Source organism: Acinonyx jubatus, chromosome B4, assembly GCF_027475565.1.
Source record: "Acinonyx jubatus isolate Ajub_Pintada_27869175 chromosome B4, VMU_Ajub_asm_v1.0, whole genome shotgun sequence".
Lineage (NCBI taxonomy): Eukaryota > Metazoa > Chordata > Mammalia > Carnivora > Felidae > Acinonyx > Acinonyx jubatus.
Genome location: NC_069387.1, coordinates 66,293,878 through 66,313,090, shown reverse-complemented (window position 1 = coordinate 66,313,090; position 19,213 = coordinate 66,293,878). Strand labels below are relative to the sequence as shown.

The window sequence follows — 19,213 nt, the reverse complement described above, 5'->3', positions numbered from 1 at the left end:
ACTTATTTAAAATTATGGCAATTGGGGCACCTGGGTGGCTCAGTCGGTTGAATGTCCAACTCTTGATTTCAGCTCAGGTCAGGATGTCATAGTTCATGACGTGGTTCACTGACAGTGTGGAGCCTGCTTGGGTTTCTCTCTCTCTCCCTCTCTCTCTGTGCCTCTCCCCTGCTCATGCTCTGACTCTAAATAAATAAACATTAAGAAAAATAAAATTATAACAATAAATAATTCATCCTTTTTGTGGCAGTATATTTCAAAAATCCTAATTAAAATGTGGGTGTAAATGTTAAGTACAGCATTTTTTTCATACTCAAATTTTTGTATATTACGAAGTAAGATGTCCCCTATTTTACAAGAGTTTTGATATTTTAACATTGTTTCTTTTTTATTCCTTTTTGACTTTTATTGCCTCTGAAACTCTACTTCAAGCTACTAAACATTTTAAATATTTGGTTGGGGCCAGATGGCTGTTAACAGAGTAGACTTTAAAGCCAGTTCTTCCTACTTGAAATGTAACCTGTTTCTTCCTCCTTCTCTTTCCAACAGTTTATAATCTAAAATGTGGTTACTGAAATTTTCTACACTAGTGATCAGATTAAAACATGTAGAAGATGAAACTGATTAATCAGGTAGAAAAACTTCTTAGCTTTTGATGTTCTTGAAAGAATAACCCATGTTTTCTGCCAGATGGGTCAAACCTACTGTTCTTTTATTGTTTGGATGTCATAGAAATAAATTATTTTCTGCTGAACGACTAGAAGATGAGTTTTTCTAGAAAAGAGCATTGCCAGTAGAAAATTGAATGCTAGTATTTTTAAAGCACTCTAGTGTTATCAGACCTTTTTTTCTGGGAAAAAAAATGTCATCTGGCTTCATGAGGAAAGAGGAATAAGGATTTTGAAGAGATCATTAAACATTAGAATTTTGTAAAATCAACTTTAATGAGATACATACCATTCAGTTTACCCATTTAAAATATAATTCATTGGCTTTTAGTGTATTCACAGAACTGTGCTGCCGTTACTGTAATCAAATTTTAGAATATTTTCATTATCCCAGAAAGAAACTCTGTACCCCTTAGCTGCCACCCTTCAACCTTCCAGCTCCTCCAAGCTCTAGGCAATCAATTTACTTTTTGTCTGTATGGATTGGCTAATTTTGGATATTTCATGTAACAATATGTGGTCCTTTGTTGACTGGCTTCTTTCACTTAACATATTTTCAAGGTTCATGCATGTCGTAGTATGTGTAAGTATTTTATTTCTTTTCATTGGCAAATAGTATGGATAAAACCACTGTCTGTTTATCCATTTGTCAGTTGATGGACATTTCTGTTTTTTGGCTATTATAAAAATGCTGTGAACATTACAGTTTTCAGGGTGGACATGTTTTCATGTCTCTTGGGTATATACCTAGGAGTGGAATTGCTAGGTCATATGGTAACTATGTTTAGCCTTTTGAGAAATGGGCAGACTATTCTACAGGGTCCTGTGCTATTTTACATTTCTACTTAGTGATGTGTGAGGATGCCAGTTTTTCTGAACAGTAATAAATAATTATCTTTTGATTATAATCATCATAGGTGGGGGTGAGATGGCATCTCATTGTAGTTTTGATTTGCATTTCCCTGATGACTCATGACGTTTGGAAAAAATTTATTTTTACCTAATGTATTATAGTGCTTCTAAAGATGGCAGAGGTGTTTCAGTAGTTAGCATTAATGATACCAGGTTTTATCACTGTTTGCCATTTTCTGTGCCGATATTTTTTTAATCTTGCTTATTTGAACATAGATTTACTCATTACACTTCAAGCAAATGAAGACTTTCTCTTTTTAATTGCTGAGTTAAAGCCTGGCATGCGGCAGGCCTTTGGTAAATATATAACAGAGTAAATTTAACAAGTGTCACCATGATTGTGTAAAACACTTACTTGGACATGCCACTGCTTAAATATTTCAAGTCCTCTCCATTTCCCATAGGAAAAAACAAAAACAAAAACAAAACAGTGGTTTGTGGTGTCTTCCATTGTCCAGTCTCTGCCTGCTTTTCTAGATGGTAGAACTTAGCGTTGCCTCCCTCCCTCCTCCTCTATACAACCATGACTGTATATACTATACACCAATTGCATCTTGCGTTTTTTTCTTCTTTCTGCTCACTTCACCTCTAATGCTTTCCTAACCTGTTCTGCTTTACTCGTCCACCTATTGTTCCTCCTTTAAATCTCTGCTTTGTGTATCATGTGAAACTGGTTTTGTCCCTTTGTCCTTTCATTAGACTTTATACATAGCTTCACTGTTTTATACTTCTGTTATATTGAACTAGTTACTTTTTTGTCTGTCTTCTCTAATTCACTTTGGAGCTCCTGAGTGTCATTGACTTTGTACTCATTTTTAGATCTAGGAAAGGGCCTGGAACATAGAAAATGCTCAATTAATGTTTATCGAACAGAGCTGAATTGATTTGGCTCTAGGGAAGTGACTCTTACCTAAAGTGAAATGGTATTGATTTTTAAACCAAAATACCAATTCATTAATGTATGTTGAGGAATACATTTACTTCATAGATAGCTTAAAAACTAAATTATTAATCATAAGTGTTTCTTACTTAAGGATAAAAATCAGAGAATGAAAATTAGTTTCTGAGCCCATGTAACTTTCCATCTCTCAAAATAATATGCCTCCCTGGCCCCAGAACACTTTTTGTTCCTCTCTCTTGGCCAGAGCTGGTTTCCAAATGAGTATTCCTCTATTTATAATTACATAAATTACCATGTGACTTAAAGTAATAAGAGTGGTTTATCTATAGAGAGGCTAAGTCATACTCTTTTGTGTTGATTTTTCTTCATTCTCAGATTTAATGTTTTAAAATTAGAGTTAACTCACTAATCCATGGACAGTTGTTTCTGAAGTGTTTGAGTGTGCTAGATATTTTCACATGTATGTGCTAGATAAATTCATCATTTATGTGATGCTTTTTGTCTGTGTGCTAAAGAAATAGAATTTGAGGAAATGTATGTGTTGAATGAGAAGCACAAAATATTAGTGTTAGCAACATCTGTATGAGAGATTTCTCTGGAATATCTTCAAGCTAATTCATGGACAGTGTAACATTGTTCTGAGTTCTTTGAAGAATTTTGGACGGAGGTGGAAACTGGGACAGAGTATAGGCTAGCTGACGGTAGGATCAGAAGGCTCAAAACCGAGGTGATGAGGAACATGAAAGAGGGGAGCCAGATTCTACAGGTTTGTGAATTCTAGGCTTCAGAGGTTTTGAACTTCCATCTATAAGCAAAGGGAAGCTATTATTTTTTGAGCAGAGCATGCTATAATGTGAGTCAAAGATTAACATGAGAGCAATGCCCAGAATTGATTGGAACACTTGGCTGTTGGATGGATGCAAAGAAAATATTTATGAGGCTCCCGCCAGAATGTAGGTGTGAGGTAGTGAGGTGTAACACTTGCAGACTTCAATTAGTATGGAAATCATTCAGTCGTTAAAAAAAATTTGGGGGGCACTTCCTGTAAACCACTGTTGTGGTTGGGACTAGAGATAGACCTATAAGAAACATACCTGTTCTCAGCCACCTCACAGACTAATGGAGAGACTTTTTCATCAGTATGTTAATTAAATGGTGGATAGTGTTATGGAAGCTCTTAGGGTGTGTGAATAACTTAGCTTTATGATGGACAGATATTTGAACTGAGTCTTTTTGAATAAGTTCCAGGCTTAGTGAGGGAGAAAGAAATTCTAGGTGGCATGTAATTTTCAAAAACCCCCTGGTATGAAAGGACCAGTCATGTGTCGGCAATAGTGAGAAGTTTTATTTATTTATTTAATTTTTATTTGTTTTCCCTTTAAGTGTTTTCTTTTTAATTAATTATTTTATTATTTTTTTTAATATATGAAATTTATTGTCAAATTGGTTTCCATACAATACCCAGTGCTCATCCCAAAAGGAGCCCTCCTCAATATCCATCACCCACGCTCCCCTCTCTCCCACCCCCCATCAACCCTCAGTTTGTTCTCAGTTTTTAAGAGTCTCTTATGGTTTGGCTCTCTCCCTCTCTAACTTTTTTTTTTCCTTCCCCTCCTCCATGGTCTTCTGTTAAGTTTCTCAGGATCCACATAAGAGTGAACACATGGTATCTGTCTTTCTCTGTATGGCTTCACTTAGCATAACACTCTCTAGTTCCATCCACATTGCTACAAAGGGCCATATTTCATTCTTTCTCATTGCCACGTAGTACTCCATTGTGTATATAAACCACAATTTCTTAATCCATTCATCAGTTGATGGACCTTTAGGCTCTTTCCATAATTTGGCTATTGTTGAGAGTGCTGCTATAAACATTAGGGTACAAGTGCCCCTATGCATCAGTACTCCTGTATCCAATAGTGAGAAGTTTTAAAGCAGCTGGTTGGAGGGCTGTGATTACTGTTGGGAAATTTGAGGGTGACATAGAAAGGCTGTCTTCAGTAGGTATGAGTAGAACTTTAAATCCCTTGCATTCTCTTTAGCAGTACATTGAATTTATTTTGCTTATTCAAAGTACTGAAAATAATTTCCAAAATAATACCACTTTGTGATGAAAAACTAGCCTCTCCATAATATTTTACAACTTAAATCATGTCAATAATATGCTTTTCAGAATATTTCAAAAAGGGTGACATTTCTAAACAAATTGGTGCTGGGGAAAGTGTTATAATTTAGTACTAATAGATCATTCGTGTTTGGCTCCATACAAAATACAGGATATAAAGGTGTCTTAAAAATCTAATTGTGTTGGGGCGCCTGGGTGGCTCAGTTGTTTAAGCGTCCAACTTCAGCTCAGGTCATGATCTCGCAGTCCGTGAGTTCAAGCCCCGGGTCGGGCTCTGTGCTGACCGCTCAGAGCCTGGAGCCTGTTTCGGATTCTGTGTCTCCCTCTCTCTCTGACCCTCCCCCATTCATGCTCTTTCTCTCTCTGTCTCAAAAATAAATAAACGTTAAAAAAAAATTTAAAAAAAAATCTAATTGTGCAGGGGTGCCTGGGTGGCTCAGTCGGTTAAGTGCCCGACTTTGGCTCAGGTCATGATCTTGTGGTTCATGAGTACCGGCCCCAGGTCGGGCTCTGTACTGGCAGCTCAGAGCCTGGAGCCTGCTTTGGATTCTGTGTCTCCCTCTTTCTCTGCCCCTCCCCCGCTCATGCTCTGTCTCTCAAAAATAAATAAACATTTAAAAAAATTCGGTGCAGTGGCCATTTTAAGGAAGATGGATTTGGCTAACAGCTTGATTACAAGTTAATGTCTTAATGCTGAGGATATTAGTAATTTTGTCATTGACAAAATTAGGATACAAGACTATTTATTATAAAGGTATCATAGTGTTGTGGGAGGAAAAGATTTAAGACTTGCTTTCACAGCACATTAATTTACCTGAGTTCTAATATCCTCATGTAGCTAACGTTTTAGCAGTTGTACAGTGTTATTAGGATCAAACGAGTTAATGATGGCCAACATATTTACAAACTGGTAAGATATTGTTTGCTGTTATCTCCAGAAAGTCTTAGGTTAATTTTCTATCTTATATCTAAATATGGCAATAAAAATATCCCTCATATTCAGGTATCTGAATTTTCCAGGTAAAAAGTGAATATAGTTTGCTAATGAGAGTGGTTTGTATAAGACTAATCTTCCCTGAAGATGACCGTTATAAACCACAGACAGAATGTTAAAACTGTTTAAGGCATTGGAAAACACCATCTCCAAAGGTGGGTTGGAACTGAGGGGTTTTGATTCTCAAAGTCTACATTTATGACTTTTTACTTGAGGACAGCCCTTAATCTATACTGGACAGCTATAACTTAAGTAGAAAACTACAGCTTTATTGGCTTACAGTGTCAATGGCTAGAGTTTGGGGTGGGCAGAGTGGGATGGAATTTGAAGGTGAAAATCCAGGAAAAGAATGACTCATATAGGAGGAAATCCCTCAAATCTGAATAGTAATTTACTGCAAATATTTACTGACCTCAGAACTATGAATATACAGGAGAGATTCCTTGGAGCCTGTGGAAAACAATAATTACAATATGATAAAAACTGGGAGAGATTTTATTTCTTGCCCATGGGAGGAGTGACATATTTGGATTTTGAAACTTGAGGCTGCAGCTTAGGTTTTCTATTAGAACTGCAGAAGGATCATGCCTTAGAAATAAAGACTTTGTTGCATGACTAAGGATTTGCCCCAAGACCAAGCCAAAACTGAAACAGATTCACACCAACCCAAGTATAAAACCAAAGCTCCCCAAACTCAAGGAGGCTGATAGGAAAAAGTCAGCATTATTGGGAGAAGAGAACAAAATCTAAGAGTCTTTATAGTTTATCATTCACGATACTCACAACACAAAAAATTATTAGACATGTGAATAAACAGAACTTATGATACATAATTAAAAGAAAATTGGCCAATATAGACACACCTCAAGATGATGCAAATGTTGGAATTAACAGAAAAAAGACTTTAAAGCAGCTATTATTAATGTGGTGAAGGACTTAGCAAACAAGATAGTCATGTTGAGTGACCAGATGGTGAATCTCTGCAAAGAAATATAAACTATAAAAAGAGAACCAAGTATAAATTCTAATACTATAAGTACAATGTCTGAAATTATAAATTAAATTAAAACTTAAAAAATCCATTGGATGGGCTTAACAAATTGAAGATGACAGAAGATAGGGTCTGGAGACTTGAAGGCAGATCCATTGATATCATCTAATACGAAAATGAGAAAATAAAAAAGTTGAAAAAGAAAAAAGCCTCAGTGACCTAGGGTACAATGTTGAATATTCTTATATACCTCTAATTAATTCTAAGTAGTCTAATATACATTAGACTTTTGTCTACATTTGTTGAGGTCCAACAAAAAGAGAATGAGGGAAAAATGTGTTAAAAAAAAAAAGAGGGGCGCCTGGGTGGCTCAGTTGGTTAAGCGTCCGACTTTAGCTCAGGGCATGATCTCACGGTCCATGAGTTTGAGCCCCACGTCGGGCTCTGTGCTGACAGCTTGGAGGCTGGAGCCTGCTTCAGATTCTGTGTCTCCCTCTCTCTCTGACCCTCCCCCATTCATGCTCTGTCTCTCTCTGTCTCAAAAATAAATAAACATTAAAAAAAATTAAAAAAGAAAGAGAAAGCAAAAAAAAAAAAAAAGCAGCCAACTTCCAAAATTTGGTTGAAACACTAATTACTGATTCCAGACCATAGTGAATCCCATGTATGATAAATATAAAGATGAGCAAACACAAGCATATCATAATCACACGGCTGACAACAGAAGGTCCAGAGAAAATTAGGATCCCAGAAAAAAAAAAAAAAAGACACATTACAGGAACAGCAATAGAAATGATGGCCAACTTTACAAGAGGAACATTAGAAGGTCCGGAGACAATGGCATGTCGTCATTAAAATACAGGTGACTTTTGAACAATGTGGGTTTGAACAGATTTTTTTTTTGATAAATATGGTATAGTATTGTAGATGTATTCTCTCTTATGATTTTTCTTCTCTCCAGCTTTTCTATTGTAAGAATACAGTACATAATACATATCACATACAAAATACGTGTTAATTAACTTAATTGAATTTTATTGGTAAGGCTTCCAGTTAACAGTAGGTTAAGGTTTTAGGGGAGTCAGAAGCTATTTTTAGATTTTTGACTGCACAGGGTGGGTGCCCTCACTCCCATGTTGCTCAGGGGTCAACTGTACTGAAAGAAAAATGTCAGTCTGGTAGGAGAATATCCTTCAAAATATAGGTAAAATAAAAATGTTTTCAGATAAAGTAGAATTAAGAGAATCTCACCACCAGACCAACTGTATTGTAAGAAGTTCTTCACACTGAGGGAGATGATCCTAGATAAAAGCTCATCTACAGTAAGGAAGAATACCAACTATCATAATAGGAGGCTAAATATAAAGGACATTATCTGTTTTTTGTTTCTTTGTTTTTGCCTCAAACTTTTCAAAGACCTGTGACTTTACATTTAAATGTAATGCATAGAGCTATAGAATATATGATGACAATAGTAAAAAAGTTGAGGGGAGTAAATGGAAATTCTACATATTTCTGAAGAGTTATAATATTATCTTTAAATAGTAACGATGCATGTTTTTATCCTCAGAACAACCACCAGAATACATCATACAAAATACATAGCTAAGAAGCCATTATAAGAATTAAGATGGAATATTTAAAATACTTGGATAAGCTAAACAAAGGCTAGAAAAGGAAGAACACAGGTAAAAACAATGGATGGAACAAATGGAAGGCAAATAGTGAATGGTAGACTTAAAACCCAATTATTACAACAATTATAAAGGGTAAAAATTTTCATTGTGCACAAAAAGCATGACACAAGCCTATGTTGTCTAAAAGTGACACAATTTAGGCATTATGGCATATGGCATTATAGCCATAGATAGGTTAAAAGTAAGAGATCTATGCGAACAGTTAAGTATAAGAAAGCTAGTGTGGTTATGTTAATAATCACACAAAGTAAGACTTTAAGATAAGCGGTATTACCAGTGATAAAAGGGGACATTTCATAATGATAATACAATGAACTAATCAGAAATAATAATGATAAAAAATGTATAGTTTCTTTAGAGAGCTTTCAAGATGCATAAACACAAATTAGCCGATGGTAGTTGCACGATATTGTGAATGGACTTAATGTTAATAGATCTTTACACCTAAAAATGATCAAGAGGTAAACTTTATTTTATTTATATTTCACTACAATAAAATAAAAAAGCTTTGCAGACCTAAAGGAAAAAATAGATCAATCCAGGCTCATATTTGGAGAATTTGAAACTTTTTGCAACTGATAAAAACAACCAGACAAAAAGTTAGATTATAGGAAAACCAGACAACACTGTTAACTGCCTCTTTCAGATTGACATTAGACATTCTCTAAAACTGACCATATCCTGGACCATAAAATAAATATTAATAAATTTTAAAAATGAATCTTAACAGCATATGGCTTCTGACCATACCAGAATTAAATTAAATATTAGTAAGATAGCCAGAAAATCTTCAAAAACCAGCATGTTCTAAATAACTTATGAATCTAAGGAGAAATCAGAAGGAAAAATTAGAAAATAGTTTTAAATGGAAAGAAAATGCAGTATGTCAAAATGGGTGGAATTCAGCCTCAGCCGTGTTTAGGGGAAAGTATGTAGCTAAAGTGATTATATTAGAGGAGGAAAAATCAGATGGTCTAAGTTTCATGTAAGGCTAGAAAAATATGGGCATGTTAAACCCAGAGAGAACAGAAGAAAATAATAAAGACTGGAAGTCAATGTGATAGAAAGCAGATAAGCAATAGAAAAAATTAACAATGTTGATTCTTTGGAAAGGTTAGTAAAATTGATAAACTGATTATGACTTATTAAACCGGTTAAGAAGAAAAAGCTAAAGCACAATTTATCAGTATCAGGAGTAAAAGAGAGCACATCATTGCAGTGGACGTTATTAGGATAATGAGGGAACACTTTGAACAACTTTGTGCCAATAACTTCAACAACTTAGAGGAAATGGGCATATTGCTTAAAAATCACAGCACTACCAAAAACTGGGCGCAGATAAAATGGAAAAGTAAAGTAAAGGATCTAGAATTGCCAAAACCATTTTGAAGAACAAAGTTGGGAGAGTTTTGCCTGATTTCAAGACTTAGCATAAAGCTAAAGTAATCAAGACAGACTGGTAAGGATAGATAATCAGTTAGTGAAATAGAACAACATGGATGTATCGCAAAAACATTATGATTGAAAGAAGCTAGATGCAAGAGAGTAGAGTCTCCATAATTCCATATGAAGTTCATTAACCTGCAAAATAAGCTATGGGGACAGAAATTCAGTCATTGGTTGTCTGGGGCAGTGGAGATTGACTGGAAAGCAGATGGGTATAGAGAATTTCCTGGATGATGGAAATGTTCTGTTTTTTTATTAGGATGGTTATAAGGATACACACACACACACACACACACTCTCTCTCATATATATATATATATTTTTTTTTTTCCCAAACTCTTAGAATGGTATACCTTGGAACTCTTTACTCTATGCAAAATTTCCCTAAAAAATGTTAACCTGCACCTTCTGTCAGCTCCCTCCATTATACCCCTTTTCTGCATTGGCCAGTGACTAATATAAATGTTGTTTTTGCCATGACACTTTTTCTAACTATCTTTGTTGAAATAACTTTTGTCCTTTATTCCTAGACTATGCCCAAACTTCAGTCATAGCAATTAAATGTAATCCTGTTTTGTTCGATGATTACTAGTGTATAAGTTCCTTGAAGCAAAGGATGTCTGTGAATCATTGTATCTCCAAAATCCCTAGCGCAGAGCTTTGGATATAAAGCTCTGAAAAAAAAAAAAAAAACTGAGTGGGAAAAAAAAAAGACAATATATGTGTAGATGTGATTGTGTGTGCTTTATTTCTAGCACTAGTACTGTGCATTTTGTGCAAGTCCCTATATTTTGCCATGTAGTTTAAAACTACTTAATATCTGTGCAAAATCATTTGTTTAATATCACATCTTATTCTGTCAAAGTAAGCATATTTTGCTGCTTTTATTATAATCACAACTCTCTAAATAACCTTGGTCAAACTACCTATCTCATATACCAATATCAAATTACTTCGAGGTGTTTCCCCTACCTACGTAGAATTAACATTTTCTTATGTTTGCATATTTGGCAAGATTTTTTGTTAACACAGAATCTTTCACCAGGTAACACAAAATTTGCTCATTTGCTGGTCATATATTGTCTGCTTTTTACTTGAAAGATTCCAACGGGGACATGCTGATTTTTTTTTTCTTATGTACTTTCAGCCTTGGTCTCTTATTTACTCTCTGCTGCCATCAGGTTATCAGATATGTCAGTCATCAGTGTTGATGTTCTACATGGTCCTTGAAGGCAAAGGAGAATTAATTTACCAGCCTGGAATCTCAATTTTCAGTGTTTTATTATTTTAATTTTTTATCTGTTATAATGGAGTTGTGAGTCTTGCACTAAATTTGAAAAATATGTTATCAAGTGAGTTGTAATTACAGCAGGTGGCTAGATTCAGTATTATCTTTTTGCATCTAAAACTTGCCTGAAGTAGAAACATATTACATACGTTATAATTGATCTTTGGTGATTATCATGTAAATATCTTGTGATTAATATATGATGGTGAGTATTTCTTTTGTAAATCAAGAATAGTGATCTTTTAGTAAATATATCACTCACATGATTATTAAGTATATGAGAAGTCTGTGAAAAAACTCAAAATCCATAGGAACATTGAAGTCAGGTAGCTCAAGATGTAGTGGTGAGGGAGCAGTGTTCTTGAATGTGTTTTGAAAGGGTTGGACTATGCCTTTTTAAGGGGAAAATATTTCACTACCCTAAACAGGGCACAGTGATATATATCAGAAAGTTCCAGCTTGGGGGGATGTTTTTGGATTGACACAGCACTACACTGTCTCTGGTTTTAAGTGCATTCGTGATGCTTAAGGATTGGTGTAGAGTTTGGCATTTAATGTACATTAAAGGTGATGTTTGCTGGGTAAACCGAGTAGCAACTCAGAAAGATCATAGGAATTCAGCCTTAGCTTTCCAAGCAAATAAAGCAAATCTTCATTAGGTATCACTTTCAAAGAATGTACTGATTCTAACTGCTGACCCTTTTTATTTTCAATGAACTGTTTCAAGAGAAAAAAAAAAGGTGTAGTTTATTTCATAGTTCTGTGTAAAAGGATGCTTGTTGGAAACGGTAGAGTTTTAAAGAATAAGGCTTAGTATCTTAATAGTTATGATATTCCTCTTCTGCATGCTATGCAGAAAAGGGCTAACATAAACCAGATTTGTAAATCAATAGGAAATAGATATAAACAGAATGCAAGCTAGAAGACAGAGGATGGAAATAAAACTATTGGAATTATATATATAGTTTTGTCACCCTTTTTTGGTGTATTCTAAGACAGTATTGGATATTAGAGAATATTGCTACAAATCCTTACTATCTCAGGGACAAACTTCACAGATTGTCACTGAGCTAATCTAAGTGTTTTGAAAAATAACAAGATTCTCTGTGACTAGAGTATAAGGTGGAGATTTGGTTTAAAAATACATACTTTTAACAGTGTGAGGTTGAGCGACAAGGAAGTGATTATTGAACTGTACCTTAATGCTCTCATGGCCTATTAGAATAATTGGTTAAATGACTGCAGTGTCCAAAAAACCTTTATATGCTTCTCAGAGTGAAGTGTCTTCCCTTAGTAGAACTCAAGACCTATAAAAACAATTGCATACAATTTGTTTTAAATATAACATATTGTAATACAACTTCCTTAGCCATGATAGTTTTTCTATAATAGCTTGACTTATGATTAAAACCATAAATCATTCAGCTCTTCTATCATAAGGCATTTGCAACCTTTTTTACACTGGGAATTTAAGGAAGAAAAACAGGAGAAGAGAAATGAACAGAAGGTGGATGCAGGGTGCAGTTCCTCCTGCACAATTCATTTTGGAAGGGGAGAGGCTTGGAGAGGCTTTTGAGAAGGAGAGATTGAAAAAACAAAGTGTTATGGAAAGCAGGGTTAGATCTGTCATGCCCCTTATGTAATATATTTTAAAAGGATCAAATCAAAAAGACAATTTTCTGTTCCCAGTCTCTTTTAAAACTATCTCCTGCCATGTATGTTACTTATATTTTTCCTGCATGAAAAATGTATGTGTATGTTAAAGAAAAAAGATACTCAAATTCAGTTTGGTGCAGTGTTCAAAGCGAGCAGTACAAGTTTACCCTCACAAATGAGATATTTTCTTTTAATTAATAGCTGATTATTTTTATAGTGACACTCTGGTGTTGAGAATAATAAGATATTCGTTTGACACCAGCAGGTCTTTGTTGTTAAATTTGCATTTCCCCTGCTCCCTATGACTGGGGGTGGACTGTTCCCAGGTAGCCCCTTTGCCAGGTTATTCTGCAGTGCTTTAATATATTTGATAGATGTGAGTGAACAATAAAACTTATAAAAGTTTTTATAAGTTTTTATATGAAAGTCTTTAAACATGAAGTTAAAGTAAATTAATGTTCTGTTTTGTGATTTCTGCAGAATTGTTAACTAATCATTAAACATTTATTATAGCTTGACTTACAATAAATATATTTATTATAGGAGCCAAATTGCCTAGATTTTAATCCTAGTTCCACTGCATACTGGTTCTGTATCTAATTTGTACCTGGTTTCTTTGTCTTTAAAATGGGGATAATAGGGGTGCCTGGGTGGCTCAGTTGGTTAAGCATCCGACTTCAGCTCAGGGCATGATCTCGCGGTTTGTGGGTTCAAGCCCCCGCGTGGGGTGCTGTGCTGACTGCTTGCTCAGAGCCTGGAGCCTGCTTTGGATTCTGTGTCTCTCTCTCTGTCTCTCCCCTGCCGCGCTCACACTGTCTACCTCTCTCTCTAAAATAAATAAATGGTAATAAATAAATAAATAAATAAATAAATAAATAAATAAATAAATAAGAGATAATCATGATACCCACCTAATAGAGTTGTTGTGAAGACAAATGAAGTAAGGTTTCTTAAGCCCTTTGAATAGTGCTTGGCACATACTAACTAGTGCTATGTATTAGCTATTACTGTTGGCTGCTGTTAAGTGGTGACATGAATAAGCTACATTCAAGTAGATTTTTTTCATGTATTTGGAACATAATCATTACCTTGTGGAACTACTGGAGAATAAGTAATGTGTTCATCATGTTATCAGTAGACCAGATTATCAGATAACCATGTTGTTATCATGAGAGAAGTGGGACAATTATGAACTACACAGCTCTGTGTCTTAAATGGCCATCTATTAGAGCATACTTGCCTTCAGTTTTGTAGGTGGGAGCAGCATGATTCTTTTAAGACAATAATGGTGGTGAATGCACAGTACAACGCAGGACCTCTTTGGTTTTGTGTGAGGTACCTGAGTCTGCTCGGCCACCATGGGAAGGACTGTCACCAGGGAATGCAGAATCTTTGGTTCACAGAGCTTCAGCTCTTGGCACTGGGAAGAAGGCTCAATAGGTGAGATGAAATAGCTGGGCTTGTCTCCTTTGGTGATAGCTGGCCCAGCCACACCATTTGAAAGCATTGCTTACCATTTGAGGGCCCATCCTTAGTTTTCTGGTAGGCAGGTGCTGGTGTGGCTAGTTGGGCCAGAAACTATCTCATTTGTTAACTTCAGTTGAGAAAGTTAAAAAAGATAGCTCAGTGAGTGAGCAGGATGCCACAGGAGATTCTAAAGAATTTTAGAATTTCTGAAAACATGGCAGTTTTGCTCGAGTCCACCTACTTTCCCTTCCTGTCAGCTTGGTATGCCTCTAGAAGATAAATAGCTTTTGCCTTAAAGTGTGGACCTTGGGTGCTCATTGTTTACTTTCACCCCTTGAGTTTTTAAAAACAGAGTGGTGGTTCTCAGTCCTGACTGCACATTAGTACCACCTGGGGAGCTTTTAATAAAGCAGAATTTCCTGGGCTTGGAGCCCAGGCCAGTTAATGAAAATCCTGGGTCGGTAGGGCCTGGACACTGTAATGTTTTAAAAGTACCTCCCACCTCCATTCTATTGTGAAACTAGGGTTTAGAACCCTTGATTTAACTCACGATGATGAGCTCTTCCATATCAATAGGTAACTACTTGTTTGGGGGTTGACTGCCCTGGTTTATCAGTAGACTGTCTTATTGGTACATTCTCTATCATTTATCTGGTTCCCTATTCCCTTGGATTTAGAGGACTCATGGTGAGTTCTGAATACATACTGCCTTAACTGAGCCTAGAGAGTTCCTGCTTTTTTAATCTCTTAAAATTTTTATCAGTAACACAGCAAAAGCACTCCCTTATTTTTCCTATTCTCCAGTGTGCGCATCAACAGAGCAACAGTTTTCCTCGGGAAAGAAATTGGTTAGTTCTACCTACTGGATATTTGTGTGGATGATACAGCCAGGAAAGACAAGTTACATTGAATTGATTGAGAGGTGAGGGAGTCAGGGAGGTAAATTTCTTTATATATCTATCTCTATATCTATCTCTATATAGATCCATCTATAGATCTATTGATCTATCTATATAGATCAATTTATCTATCTATCTAGATCAAAAAAAAAATTTTTTTTTTTTTGCTGATATTCTTCACCATTCTAGGTACCATCTGTATAATTTCACTTAATTATCCCAGATGTCCTATGAAATAGACACTGTTACCTGTGCATTAAAATACTAAATAATTTGACCGGGGTTTTGTGGTTAGTATGTCCAGAACTGAATGCAACCCAGGTCTGTTCCTATGCTCTTTCCATCATAAACAACAGCTACCTCCTCCCCCCCCCCCCCCCCCACACACACACATTTTGTATTTGGTCTCTACAAAGCTTTGGAAATTTATTACTATCAAAATACTTTTGTTAGTGTTTGGGAGGAAAAAATTTCCTCAGACCTTCTGAGTTCTTCTGCCTGGTCTAAGAATTAAATTCATGTGAGACCACTTAACAAGAGAAAAACAAAAGTTTAATGACCTGTACTTCCTGTATGTATGGGAGAGACCCAGGTAAAACTGAGTAGCTCCCTGAAATGGCCAAAGCCGTCACTCTAAATACCATCTTCATCTAAAGACAAAAGATGATGTTGGGTGGAGATGGGAAGTCAGTTTAGACAGGTTATCAGGAAAACAGCATGAACAGGGGTAAGTTTGTAATGCAGATTTAAGTTTTGCCTTCTCCACTGATAAGAATTCTGGAGACTGAGTCATCCCCCTCATATTGGCACAGAGGGAGACACCCTTACAAGTAGAGATTGTAAATGTAAATGTCTCCTACAAAAGGGTGACTTCTGTATGGTTTTCAAAGCTTTCTCTGTGCTTGCAATTTGTTAAAAATAATCAGTCCAAGATAATCCTTATGCCAGAGAGACCCATTTTGGGGGGCAAATTCTATTCCTCTACATCATGAAAGATAAATAAAATATAGTAAAATAATCTCCTTCGTTTTACTTCTAGAAGTGAAGCGTTAGGTTGTACATGTATAAAAAATGTTTTATTTTGCCTAGTCTCTGGAACCAACCAGGCTTTAATATCCTTCAAAAGTTGGCAGATGAGTGCCACCCACCTTAGTGTTAGGGCATTGAAATGTATATTTCAGATCATAACCCTTATATTTTAAAGGACTGGAGAGCCCAAGTATTCTGTCTTCTATAGCTTGGTTTAGAAACATAGACTAATATGTATGTTTGCAATTTTCTTTTTGTGTTTTCTGTTTTCTTTCCTTCTCTTTTTCCTTTCAGTTTTTAAAAATACCGTGTCCTAGGATTAAATAGTGAGTAGTAAAATGCACAGTATTCTGTGAGCATCATTGGGCCTGAAAATGGTTCAGTTTCTATATTCATTTCAAGGGCTGCTTTGAAGTATTCTCTGTAGCTCTGTAATCTTAATGCATCATTAAGGAGTTTGGAGAAAAGAAGGAAAACTCATGAAAGGTGTAGACAAATGACACATGAAGGCTTCCATTTTGAGGATTTTTAAATTTATTTCCTAATCCAATATATTTATGTTTGCCTTTTATTGCTTTTCTTTTATGTAATTGGCAGTAATTGGCAATACAATTGTGTATAAATTTTTCTTCAAGAGAGAACACAAGCAAATAAAAATGTCATTCATTTACAGCAATAAAACATACATTAGAATAACAGATTTGGTTATAAAAGGTAACATCTAAGGGGAAGCTGCCACAAGTACACATTTGTGTAAACTGATCTCAGCACTCATCTGAAGACTCTTCAGAAGTCTTCTTCAAATGAGACGTCTTCTTCAGAAAAGGTCTGATTGTATCTGGAATAACAAAAAGGTTCATTGGAAGGAATTACTGTGCAACTAAGTTTACAGAGCTAACTGATCCAGAATTGCTACGTGAACTTCTATGCGAATGTGAACTATACTTATTTTCTGTCTAGTTAATACAGAAAGTTTAGATGAATAGCTGTTTTTGTAACATTTCACAAAATATTTAGTAAGTGCCTACTGTGTGCAAGATATTTTATTAGGTGCTTTATCGAATGTAAAGTTAAATACACAATCAGGTGGGACAGGCAAATAATTTATTATAAAACAAGGTACAGAGATATAAATGGATGTTAAAACACTGTGTTCTGTAGGTTACCATAGTAAGGAATGATGAAATGTTGGTATAATTATCACAGCCCATGGATTAAAATAAGATTAATGGATTAATAAGATTTTATTTAATACTGAAGGCCAAGTGATTCATTAGTCATTATAAAAACTTTGTTTACTTTAAAAAATCTTAAAAGTTTTCTCATTCCGTGTGTAGTTTTAGCTGCTGTTTGGAATGAGAGATGTTTTTTGTTTTGTTTCAAGTTGTTATTTAAATATTAGTTAATATAAAGTGTAATATTAGTTTCAGTGATTCATTTACACACAACACCCAGTCCTCATCACAAACGCCCTCCTTAATACACATCACCCATTTAACCTACCCCCCACTCACCTCCTCTCCAGCAAACCTCAGTTTGTTCTCTTTGTTAAGTCTGTTTCATGGTTTGCTTCTCTCTTTTTCCCACTGTGTTCATCTGTTTTGTTTCTTAAATTTCACATATTTGAAATCATATGCTATTTGTCTTTCCCTGAATTATTTCACTTAGCATAATACACTCTAGCTCCACCCATATCATTCAAATGGGAAGATTTCATTCCTTTTAATGACTGAGTAATATTCCTTTGTATATGTATATATTTTTATCTATCAGTTGATGGACATTTGGACTCTTGCTGTAATTTGGCTGTTGTTGATAATGGTGCTGTAGATACTGGGGTGCATGTGTCCCTTTGAATCAATATTTTTGTATCCTTTGGGTAAATACCTAATAGTGTGATTGCTACGTTGTAGGGTAGTTCTATTTTTAACTTTTTGAGGAGCCACTGTACTATTCCAGAGTAGCTGCACCAGATTGCATTCCCACCAACAGTGTAAGAGGGTTCCCCTTTCTCTGCATCCTTGCCAACAACTGTTGTTTCCTGTGTTTTTAATTTTAGCCTTTCTGACAGGTATGAGGTGGTATCTCATTGTAGTTTTGATTTGTATTTCCATGATGATGAGTGATGTTCAGCATCTTTGATGTGTCTGTTAGCCATCTGAATGTATGTCTTCTTTGGAAGAATGTCTCGTCATGTTTTCTGCCCATTTCTTAACTGGGTTGTTTGTGTTGGGGGTGTTGAGTTTGATAAGTTCTTTATAAACTTTGGATACCAATCCTTTATCAGGCATGTCATTTGCAAATATCTTGGAGGGAGAGGTATTCTTAACACCCATGTGACAATTATATTTTTTTTCTCTGCTGTTTGTGGAATTAAAATGAATTTGTTTGAAAAGTAATGGACTTATTTCACAAAGATATACTACTAGAGGCATCAAGGCTTGCTTACTCCACTTTGGATTTAACACAGCTTAAAAGTTGGAATAGCTTTGAAAACTGTATTGAGTCAAATGACTTCTAATTGATTTATGATAATCTGATTGATTATCAGTGGGTATGGTTGTTATGTAATCACAATTGGCCCTCTGAGCTCTACCATCATGAATCTGCCATGAAATATACCCAGGGAATTTGGATCAACAGAAAACATAACACCTGTCATAGATTCATAGAAGTTTCCACTTGAAGACCTTGAAGTTTATCTAATCTAACCCCTCCATTCAAAAAGATTGAGGTCCAACATCAAAGAGATAATAGGAGATCAGTCTAGTGGTCAGAACAATTTTGGAGATATCTTTGATATTGATGTACTCACATTGCTATTTTTGTTATTTCCCTGATGGATTTAAACTGATCTGCTTATCTACTATATTTCTGTCATCTTAATAATAATTATTTGCTTCTGACTTTTTTTCTGCTATAGGCTTCTCCTTAATTAATGAAGGTGAACATGAAGCTTGATGGCAAAATGAAATCATTACTAATCATTCACAGAGCAAAAGTAAATAAATTTGGGCATTTTTTAAAATGAAATGTGTATCTTTTTAAATAGATTATCAGGATTTTGTTTTAGCTCCTTTTTCTATTGTAAAATGCAGAATCATGTATATTAGTGTTAGAAAGGGATTGTGATCATGGTG

General features: G+C 35.4%; 1 protein-coding gene across 1 annotated transcript in view; it reads left to right on the top strand.

The window, feature by feature from the left end:
• SLC2A13 (solute carrier family 2 member 13) overlaps positions 1–19,213 on the top strand; it is a 373,732-nt gene that overhangs the window by 58,096 nt on the left and 296,423 nt on the right. The window lies entirely within an intron of this gene.